This window comes from Sander lucioperca, chromosome 7 (genome assembly GCF_008315115.2).
Source record: "Sander lucioperca isolate FBNREF2018 chromosome 7, SLUC_FBN_1.2, whole genome shotgun sequence".
Taxonomy (NCBI): Eukaryota; Metazoa; Chordata; class Actinopteri; order Perciformes; family Percidae; genus Sander; species Sander lucioperca.
Window position 1 is genome coordinate 29477374 of NC_050179.1, and position 12470 is coordinate 29489843.

Sequence of the window (12470 nt, forward strand, 5' to 3'; positions counted from 1 at the left end):
TCCATGTTATTTTCGGACAATTTGGTAGTGATGGCCAAAAGAAGCTTCGTGAAGAATTTTCTTTATGTTCTGAGCTTATGATATAAAAAACTTTGAAAACGGGTCAAACTTGACCCGAGGACAACACGAGGGTTAAATCACAAAGCTTCTCTTAAACATCTTGTCATGAGGGTGGACATGTCTCAACACTCAAGTCCTGCTGCTACTACCACACAAAATACTACTACTGCTGCTTATACTAGTATAACTACTGCTCATAGAATATATTTTAAACAACTGTTATTAAAGTGCTCTTATAATCTAAGTGACACATATTAAAAACTTCAGTGTTTTAAAGAGGATATGGAAAGACAAACTAAAACATTCAAAAGCAAGTTTAAAATGTGTTTTGGCATATCAAAATACACAATTGAAAAACAAACAATAGATTGGCTATTAATATTTATTTTGTAACCTGGAAAGTCAAGGTCCACTTAATAGCTCTAAATTAAATTGTTAGGACCAAAACATGTTATTGTATTGTTGGATATAAAACCCAAAAGGCTGTGATTTGGAGCTTCCATCTACTGATTGAATTTACAGAAATGGAAGTTCCAGCTACATTATCTGCATGGAATATAACATAATACACTTACCATCTATTTCCCAGAGCTTTCAGCTACATTTCACAGTCTTTATCGGCGAATGGAGTTTGCTCTGCCAAAGTAAGCACGAGGATCTTGAGTTCAGATTGGTTTGGTTGTATAGTGAAAAGGCACAGAACAAAATAAGATGATATAGCATTATAATGAACATGTAGAAATTAAACAGATTGAAAAGAAAAAAAAATTCTGCATTAAAACGAAAGTCCCCAAAACGGTCTCCATTTTTCCTATATTACTTCATAATTACACAGTTCTCTCAGGAGACCTTTTAAGAAATGATTATTACATTTTAGGCCGTAAAATAAAGAGTGACCCAACATGAAACTAAATGCTGTCTCAAAGCCCTCTCCATCCTGGATTGTGATTGAGAAATACATAACCCTATAGGACCAACACTTGGTCTAGAAATATTTAAATCAGCTTCTTCTTTTTTTTAAGTTGTAAGTTCTAACTTCATAATGTAGACTTCCTCAAGGCTGCCAACAGCTACACATTCCCAGGTTTCCAGTGTCCTCGGTGGCAGCAATACGCTGCTGACATGCTATCAAATAATAATAATAATAATAAAAATAATAATAAAAATAATAATAATAATAATAATAATAATAATAATAATAATAATAATAATAATAATAATAATAATAATAATACATGCCTTTCTCATCACTTAAAGACTGGAAGCAGGTTGAAACTACTATGGAAACTGCTAGCATAGCAAAAGGAGAAAAAAACATATTGACTGTATCTCTGTACTAGGAATCAGCAGTGGTGGAATGTAACTAAGTACATTTACTCCAGTACTGTACTTCAGTCCAAATGTTGAGGTACTTGTTCTTTACTTGAGTCTTTTCTTTTCATGCCACTTTCTACTTCTACTCTGCTACATTTCAGAGAGAAATATTGTACTTTTTACTCCACTACATTCATCTGTTACAGCTTTAGTTACTAGTTACTTTACACATTAAGATTTCTGCACACAAAACACATGTAGTTTTTAAAATTTGATGTTTGATTCTAAAATAAACTAGCCAACAATATAACGACTACAAGTCCAGCTGAGATGATTAGACCATTAAACACACAATTGGTTGGATCCTTTACACACACTACAATGGGAGGAGAGTTCTGCATTGAGTACTTGCTGATGATAGTTACATACTGTTACTTAAGAAACATTTTTAATGCAGGACTTTTACTTGTAAGAGAGTGTTTTTACAGTGTGGTATTAATACTTTTACTTAAGTAAAGGATCTGAATACTCCCCCACTGACAGTTGTTATTGCATCAAACAAACCCTTGGTGAAAGAGAGAGCCTTTGCAAACTCTAAAACAGTCAGCGAGGAGCTTTTTCTAAATCAACTTGCTGATCCGACAGCAGCTATTCTCCTGGTGGACCAGGCACAAACCTATTTTGTGAAGTGAGGTGAAGCGGTCAGAGTATGTGCTCTTCACTGCCACGCCACACTAAAGAATCAATATTTCACTGGAGGCGAGTCGTGTGCCGGTCCCTGATGTTTACTCAGGGCAGAACTGCAGCCAGAGAAGAGAGAGCACAGGCCGTGGTCTGGAAAAAAAATACAGAGGCAGAGAAGTTCTAACGATTACCTCAGAGAATAGAGAGAGGAGAACAGACAGAACAACACAAGGAGGAATTCAAAGGTGGAAATATTTCAAGGAACTTCCATGCTTCTATAGGACCAGGTCCTCATATTTCAGGAATTAGTGTTGTCTACTTCATTCTTTTCTTGTTTTTTCTTTACACAATCTGAATGAAAACACCTCCCAGGAATATGTTAAATATTGGATGATATGGAGTATTTTGTTATATGGCTTTAAGCTTATTAAAATTAAAACCATGTCATTTTATTTGAAGATGTAAGATGATACCTGCAAAACATAACTGAGTATAATAATCAATTGTATAATATTAGGCATGTGTGCAATTTTCTTCTGTGCCCAAAGTGAAAAATATATGCAAACAGGAAAATGCACACGTAGAAATACAAAGACACTCCAACATACATATAGGCCTATACTCTGAAAGCTATAAGCTAAAGCAAGGTACTAATCCATTTTAAGGGTGCTTACAATATCCAACATCATATGTGAGCCATCAAGCGTAAATAAATCTATACATCCTCTCTGTAAAATTACATGCCGCTTTCAAGTCTATAAAATTGCCAAATTATGGACATGGCTAACCACTTGGGTATGCAAATAATTGTAAACCTTCAGGCTACAGTATGTGCATTCCAAATGTCTAATTGTTTACAGCATTAACAGTATGATTTTGGGAATGGATATACAGTAGGTCAAATTCCAAAAATGGTGTGCCATATTTGCATGATATAAAAGGGTGTAACTTTAAGCTCAACATTGGAGGGGTTGAGAGCGCCACTTTTGAGCAAAAATTAAGTTTTCCCTTCATTTTCTGCATTCTGCAATTTATAGTGCAAATGTCTTTATTTAAATAATAGGATTTTGGGGTGGGTTATTCCCCCCTGTAAATTACGCCTATGTGTTCAGGTAATTTAGATACCGCAATATTTATAAATGATTTATATTGTCTATTACAGACCTTCAGTTAAAACTAAACTGTAAGAGCTAAAATAATACATTTATTATATTTTAATATTCATAGAAAGGGCAATATCGGCCCTGTGGCCTATATGTATCTGCAAACCAGTATAGTTAGTCCGACACTAATTTACAGAAGTTTGAATAGATTTTCTCAAGACTAGCATTCTTCTTTCTTTTTTTATTGTCCTCAACAAATCTAAAATCAACAATGTGCGTGTACAAATACATTGTTTCATAAAAAGGGCTCAGTAATCACTGTGTTTTTCATCAAATATTCCTGAAACCGGATGAAATAGTGCATTTGTTGGGGACTCATACTGTAGTGAGTATTTCTGGGAGTAGGACAGTGTAGCTCCCCCTTAAATTAAATAGTATAGTTGTTGGTTTGTTTGGACAGAGCCAGGCTAGCTGTTTCCCCCTGCTTCCAGTCTCTATGCTAAGCTAAGCTAACCATGTCCTGAGTGCAGCTCCGTACTTAACACACAGACATGAGATTGATAGCTCTCTGTACATCTCATTCTTGGAAAACAAAGTGAACAAGCGTATTTCTGTATCGTTTAGTAGCAAAATTACAAATCTATCTAATGACGATAGAGGTGGCAGTCCTGAATATGCAACGCATTCTCACGAACGGGTCCGTATGATATCGTACAAAAATGTATGCACACCAAAACTAATGATATCCTACGAAATTAGAAGACCACCGGCTGGTCACGTGACGCCGGCTGGCTACGAGCTCCATGACGCCGAGTGGTAGGTGATAGTTGTTTAAGCAGCTACAGAGCTTTGTGACACCTGCTACAGACCTCCGTTGTATCAGCAGTAGTTGGTGGTTCAGTTACCTGAAAATAGGTGACCTTGAGCCGGGTACAGAGCACCGCGAGCTGACGGTCGTTTCGGTGGACATTACGGTTAAATTTAGTCCACAAAATATGAGCGTTTTGCCACGATGAAAGTTAAGATTAGGCACCAAAATGACTAGTTAAGTTTGGGAAAATATGCAGATTGACTCATGTATTTTAATTCACCAACAATTCTGCGACAATTTTTACCCAGCAACATCAAATCAGCATTACACATAAAGGTGATGGCCCATATTTTGTACTTAAATCAAGCCACAAATATAAAATCGTGGTGCAGTGGCAAAGCAGCTTTGATCAGCCATTTGGAAGCACATACAGTTTTAATCTCTGCCAGTAAAATAATCGCATGGATGATGAAGTGATTTAACTCAAAAACTTATTATGCATGATTGTCCTTGTTATATCTAATATGTAAATTCTGATGATGTGTGTATTATTCAGAACTGTTTTCTACCCACAAGGGGTCAGTTCAGTGGCTCATTTCTGCTGACCTCTGCCCAGAAATCTGATAGTTGCATAAAGCATGTGGTTAGAATTTGAGGAAGTATTTGCATTTCATTATTCCTCATTGATATGGCAGATTATTGTCTCAGAGGAGACGCACTAAAAGAAAGCGAGGAATGTGATAAATATAATAAGGACTCAAGCAGAAAACACCTTCATGGTAATTACAGACTCTTTTTACTGTTTGTTCCTGGTAGAGGATTAGGAAAAAAATTGAACTGGCTGATACACGCTTTTCAAAGTTATTAACTAAACAAAGTGACTTTTTGGTAATACTTTTTATGAGCTGTTTGCTCAACCGATTTAAGGTGGGATAAATCTCGGGAGTTTATTGCGAGCACTGATTTAGGAAGAAGTTCCATAGATGTGAAGATGAGATGAACTAATGAATCTTTTTGCCACATGAATGTTTATTACAGCTGTTTTCATCAACGCATTCTCATGAATGGGTCCGTATGATATCGTATGAAAATGTATGCAGACCAAAACGTATGATATCGTACGAAACCAGGAAACCGTCGGCTGGTCATGTGATGCTGGCTGGTCAGGTGACGCTGGCTACAGTGGCTGGCTAGGAGCTCCAAGACGCCGAGCAGCAGTTGCTAGTTGTTTAGGCCACTAGAGAGCTTCCTGCCACTGGCTACAGTCCTCCGTCACAGCTCGGTTGTATCAGCTACAGTTAGTAGATGTGTTTAGCTGCTACAGAGCATTGCGACGCCGGCGCTCTGCATGATGCTCCGCATGGTGCTCCGTCGTATCAGCGGTAGTAGATGATCCAGTTACCCAATAATAGGTGGCTTTGAGCCGGGTACAGAGCACCATGAGTCATTTTGGCAGACATTATGGTTTCGTTTAGGCAACAAAAAGTGAGCGTTATGCAGCGACGAAAGTGACGTTTAGGCACGAAAACGACTAGTTAAGTTTAGGAAAAAGATCGTGGTTTGGATTAAAACACTCCCAAGAAACACTTGAAGAAACACATTTCCTGTGTGAAAGTCCTTCCTCTTCCTTGTTTGTGTTCTAACCTCTGGTGGATTTGTGAGGACTATGGTTAACTGCTCCTCAGATCTCTGCAGGGTAAATCCAGACAGCTAGCTAGACTATCTGTCCAATCTGAGTTTTCTGTTGCACGACTAAAACAACTTTTGAACGTACACATGTTCCACCAAAACAAGTTCCTTCCTGAGACTATTTAGCAGAGGCACCATGGCTCTGTCCGGAGCTTAGCACCACCCAAGACAATTGTGATTGGTTTAAAGAAATGCCAATAAACCAGAGCACGTTTTTCTCCCATCCAGGAATGCTGTGTGGACTAGCCAGACCTTCCTCTGCAGCGCTGTGGCGGAAGGTCTGGACATGCGAGACTAAGGTGTGTGTGACGACACTTTCATAACTACTGAACCGTTGGACGTAGACTCTTGTGAGAGGCTGTTGCACTTGAAGAGAGTTCCTTTATCATGGTGATGGTTTGCCCCACCCACTATACACATTTACACATACTGCACACTGGCTACACTGGAACCTCCAAAATATTGGCCGTTGACGCCAGAGGCAAAATGACTGATAGCCGATGGGTTTCATGATTGATCCATCCCAAACTCAACCCTTTATGGCAACATCAAACTACTTTTGCTCCTGACGGACAAAAGTCACAAATCACATGGCCACAAGAGGTCTTTGTCAGTCATAAACATTATTATTATAATATATATATATATATATAGTTATATTTTTTTACATTTTGACAGAAGGCTAATGTGATTTTCATTGGGAGGAGAGTCTGGAAACCAACGGATAATCTGCGCTGTTCATGGGAGCTGGAGGTTTTTTGAATGCTATGAAATTTTACTTTTTTAAGGCCATAAAGGGTTCCAATTCTAATAGAAATCCCTGTAGCAGATTGTTTAAAAAAACAACTCAATGACAGATTGCATAGAATAAACAGAAGTTAGTGGTGCTTCCCTGTATTGGTCCAGTATATCAGCTAGCCAGTAGATCAGTAACTGTATTTACACAATGCCCTTCAACTCACAGCAGGTGTCAGCAGCTACACAATGAACCCTTCCCTGCAGCTAACAGCCAGAAGTGGCACACCTGTACGGGACAGAAGGAACACACCTTGTTAGGGGTTTGATCCAGAACAAAGCATTCTTTTTTATCAGCAACAGAAGATATGCGGTCAACAACAACAAAAGTCGACTGGTAATTTATGAGATCTAATAATTTTGGACTAAGGCATCTGAGTAGAACTTTAGCTATTGTCTGTAAATAATTTGTTCCAAATGTCCAAAATCTGACCATGTTCATGTTTTCAAAGAATACAAGAAATAAGTGCTGGTTCTGCTGCTAGCACTTCTAATACTACTTTCATTGCCGCTGCAAGTGTTAAATTACATCCGCACATAAATTACAATTCAACAGTGATGTGTCCTCCCAGAAACTGTCCCTGTTATGCTGGATAAACTTCAGACCTCACTGTGAACAGTTAGCATAGGAACCACACACACAGGGGACACATCAATATTTTTGCATTTGTCCCCTTTACCAATGAAAAAATTAAAGTAGCAGAGAGGATTGTTATTTTGAAGAACAGCTGGAAATATGACTTAGACAATGCTTTCAGTAAGGTGAGTATGAGTATGCAACCTCAAAAGCAATGGTTTCAATCTGCAATAAAACAGAAAGAATAAGAAGCAGATAGTGATAGATAGTGCAGGGAGAGCTCGCTGCTGCTGCTGGAGGAGCAGGCAACACGGCAAAAGCTACTGCAAATTTGAGGGAGAAAGATAAACCAAAAGGTAGATTATTAGGCCCACTGTTAGAAAAAAACAATATGCTGGCATTTCAAGAATTAACCCTTGTGTGGTGTTCATATTTTTGTTACACAGCCAATGTTCCCGGGTCTGGTGGACCCACCACATTATTAGGCTTTTAAATCAATACAGCCATAACAATTTATGTAAAAATACTTAATAGATGTTTACTTTAGCTCAATTACCAATGATATATACATCATTTATGGTTCATATTTGACATTTATCCCTGTGAGATCACATTTATGATCATATGATAATTTTCGTTTTTTTGTCAGAAAATAAGGAAATTCAATTATAAAAAAGGTAAAAAAAATAGAAACAAGATTTTTGATCATTATTGGTGCTTATTTCTTAGAACTTAATCAGAACAGATGAAAGTGCTTGAAATGTAACAATTGTGTAACTTTGTGTGGGGATAGCAGGTGCAGAAAGACAACATAGTTTCATAGCACCTACAATTATTACACTCAGGTCCAGTAGACCTGAACACCTCATATGTAATAGTTATGTGTAGGGGGGGGGTGTACCATGTGCAGTCATTGAAAATAAGTTATTTTTTATGTTCTTCACAGAAAATTAGCCAAGGCCAGTGAGTTTGAGTTAGAATAAATAATAAATAGCATAATTTTTCTTTTAGCAAACATTGAAAATGGGTCCCACAGACCTGAACACCACACAAGGGTTAAGTCATAATATAAATAGAAATAAACTGTGATATTTCAAGAATATAGTAGTCATAACTGCATAATTGCTTTAAGTGGCTTTATATTATGACTTTATTCTCAAAATGCTAAGACTTGATTCTTGTAATAATACAATTTTTGTTATCGTAATACTATGACTTTATTCTCAAATTCTCAGTGAACAAAAATGTGTGGGATATGTTTTGAATGTGCAGAAGGTTTTGCATCTTGTCCAGGGATTTATTGATTAATTACAATTAATTAATGTATTACTTACTTACTTACTTCTCCAAACCAAGACATAACAGAGGAGTGAAGAGTAAATTATGCCTACATGTTTGCTGACTCAGCAGAGATAACATCAATTGAGAGAAGTTGATCTCCAGGAGAATTACATTTTGAAAACAATACATAATGCTTGAGAGCCTTACTGCAATATTCCATAAAGGTACAATATTTAGAATGTTGGGTTTTCCTTCACATACATAAAGACATTTTCACATAAAAGATGCATACAAATTCATCAGGATGCAGGAAATGAGATGTTTGAAGCTCAAATGTTGTGAGTGAAACAGGACCTGGACTCTTTCAAAAGGTTGTTAAGCTCAGTGCTGTTTTAGGGATTTGGGGAAACATATGGTCCATATGCCAGGTGGCGGAAAACACACACACACACACACACACACACACACACACACACACACACACACACACACACACACACACACACACACACACACACACACACACTCAGTAACCACACTGTTTATATTGTGTACTTCTACTTCTTTACTCCTTTCCCCCCTTCCATGCCTACCTTTCCTTCTCTCCCCTCAACTTCTCATCTTTCTCCTCTCACTTTGTCTCCTACCCCCTCCTCCTTGTGCCCTGAAGGCCCGGTTCAGCCTGTGGTCCTGCTCTTCCTCCAACTGTAATACATTAGGAGGATTAACATTCCTCCAGTAAGCCGCTGCAGCGCAGACCCAACCTACCAAGCTTTTCTGTCCTCTTCCCTAGCCCCTCCAGCTTGTGCTGTCTTGCATGTAATTTCCCGTTTGCCTTAGAACTCCCATCTCATCCAAATAATGGACTCTAACATGCATGCCACGCACACACATTGTACTTCTATTTGTCTGTACTGCAGGTGTACAGGCAGACACACTGACTGGTTTCTATTTTTATATGTGGGAAACCAAAGAATAATTGTTTTCCTTCTTATGAGCTAAGTGCCCGATATGTAGGGCCATTTTAAACTTTTAAAATGTATCATGTTGTCACAACATTTTTATTATTATTATTATTATTATTATTATTATTATTATTATTATTATTATTATTATTATTATGTTATTCTATATTTTTATTGTCTTAACATCTCATAACACCCAAACCAACAATGTGTCAGTCAGTCTCACAACATATACTATTATATATACACAATACTATAAATAACTATAACAACTTCTCGGCCCTGTCTGGCTCTCAGCCCCAAACCCATTGGTTTCTATTGAAGATGCAACTCTTTAAAAACACCCCAAATCTACACATGCACATACCTAAATGTCAGACTAGGTAGTTTGCCAACCACACATCAGCTTGGTAGAGAGGGAGGGGAACATGTTTTTAGTGCTGGGGGAAACTGCAGCACTGGCACAAAACCCACGCAGACATGGGGAGAACATGCAAACCTCACGCAGAAAGGCCGGGACAACCAGGATTCAAACCTGGTACCTTCTTGCTGTGAGGCCACAGTGATAACCATTGAGCCACTATGGTTTAAAAGATCATGGATTAGCTTAAAATTAGTATGTTTTTTACATCCATGACGTAGTTACGTACTAACGTAGTTATGTTGGTTAACTAAAAAAGTCAAATGCCTTTTAATTTCACACAGGACACAAACAGCGGTCCCTTGGGTGAAAGTACTGTGTCCCATCCATCACTCTGCCCTCCTCCCTATGTGGACTTTGTTACTCTTTATACTTTATCACCTGACTTTTCTTATTTGCTCTTGCCATAATTACTACGGCCACTACAGGTTGTTGCCTAACAACAAATGTAAATATTGTTTGCATAAGCTAATTACATAATCAACCCATACAGATGTTTTATTGGTGAGGATGGTCTGCCACAAATATATCTTTTTTTGTTTTTGTTTTTAAGTCTCAGTTAAATTCTAAAACAGCTGGTATTTTTAGCTTTAGGTAAACATTGCTTAAACAGGAAAGGAAAAAAAATATTATTTGAGGACTATTTTCAGTGGCGGATTAATACAGGTGATTAATCACTTTATGGTGGTGGAGAGGTTTGTGTGTCCCTATGAACCTGAGGGCTGTGTTGTCTGGAGCCTGGTGTTCGGTTCTGTGCTAGTCATAGATTGTCTATAACTAACATCATGTTCAAACATAAGGAAGCTCATAAGTGTACCTGGTACTCTCAGAGCACCCTAGGCCGAAGGTCGATCGTATCGTCTGATCTGAGGCCGCATGTTTTGGACACTGAATGGAAGAGAGGGACGGAGCTGTTAACTGATTTCCATCTGGTGGTGAGTTGGGTGGTGGTGACAGACCTGCTAAGCCCAAACAGGTAGCGCAGGTGAACTGGGAACGTCTGGATGAGGCCCTTGTCCGACAGATCTTCAAGTCACACCTCCGGCGGAGTTTTTCTGGCATCCCTGTGGAGGTTGAACCCGAGTGGGCAATGTTCAAAGCTTCTATTGCTGGAGCTGTGGCCTTAGGGTTTTAGGTAACTCAAGGGGTGGCAAACTTTCGGCTGCCACCAAGGTGCTTCTGGAAAACCGTCTGCCACCTCAGGAAAGGAAAAAAAGTAAGGATGTGACGCTGCTGACCTCAACTGAGGAGGTAATTGGGCAGTGGAAGGAGCACTTTGAAGTACTCCTGAACCCAACTAACACTCTCTTTATGGTAGAGGCAGAGCTAAAGGCTGATGGGAGATCGTTGTCGATTTCCCTGGTGGAAGTCACTGAGGTAGTCAAACAACTCCACAGTGGCAAAGCACTGAGGATTGATGACAACCGTCAAGAAATGCTGAAAGCTTTGGGTATGGAGGGGCTGTCTTAGATGACACGCCTCATGGAAGTCTGGGACAGTGCCTAAGGAGTGGCAGACCGGGGTGGTGGTTCCCCTGTTTAAAAAGGGGGACTGGAGAGTGTGTCCCATATTCAGGGGTATCACACTTCTTAGCCTTCTGGTAAAGTCTACTCCAAGGTGCTGGAAAGGAGGGTTCAGCCGATAGTCACACCTCAGATTGAAGAGGAACAATGTGGATTCTGTCCTGGTCGTGGAACAAAGGACCAGCTCTTCACTCTCGCAAGGATCCTAATCCAATCTGGGACACACTGGAAGGTGCTGCAGGAGTATGGGATCCCATCTTGGGGCTATCCAATCTCTGTATGTCCAAAGCGAGAGCTGTGTCCGGGTTCTCGTTAGTAAGTCGGACTTGTTCCAGGTGAGGGTTGGCCTCTGCCAGAGCTGCACTTTGTCACCAATCCTGATTGTGATATTCATGGACAAAATATCGAGGCATAGTCAAGGTGGGGAGGGCTTGGGGTTGTTTGAGCTGGGGATCTCATCGCTGTTTTTTGCAGATGATGTGGTCCTGATGGCTCACTCACTGGATCGGTTCTTAGCCGAGTGTGAAGCGGCTGGGATGAGGATCAGCACCTCTAAATCTGAGACAATGGGAAACTGATGGAGTGCCTACTCCGGGTAGGGAATGCATCTTTTCAAGTGAAGGAGTTCAAGTACCTCAGGGTCGTGTACGCGAGTGAGGGGACAATGAAGTAGGAGATTGGCTAGAGAATCGGAGCAGCAGGGGAGGTATTGGACTTGCTTTACCGCACCGTTGCGACAAAAGAGAGCTGAGCCAGAAGGCCATGCTTGCGATCTACCGGTCAATTTTCGTTCCTACCCTCACCTATGGTCATGAAGGCTGGTACGTGACCGAAAGAACCAGATTCCGGGTACAAGCGGAAGCGTACAAGTTTTCTCAGGAGTGTGGCTGATGTCTCCCTTAGAGATGCTCAGTGAGAAGCTCAGTCATCCGTTAGAAACTTGGAGTAGAGCTGCTGCTCCTTTGCGTGGAAAGGAGACGGCTGAGGTGGTTCAGCATCTGGTAATGATGCCCCCTGGGCGCCTCCCTAGGGAGGTGTTCCAGGCACGTCCAGCTGGGAGGAGGCCTTTGGGAAGACCCAGGACTAGGTGGAGAGATTATATCTTTTGTTGAAATGTCCATTTCATGCCACCTCAAGTGGTAGTAGTACAAATGCAAACTTAATTCAACATACTGAAGGAAAGGACCAAGCCACTATCATTACGTCCAGGATCACATGTATTCAATTATACATTGAAACGTTGATAT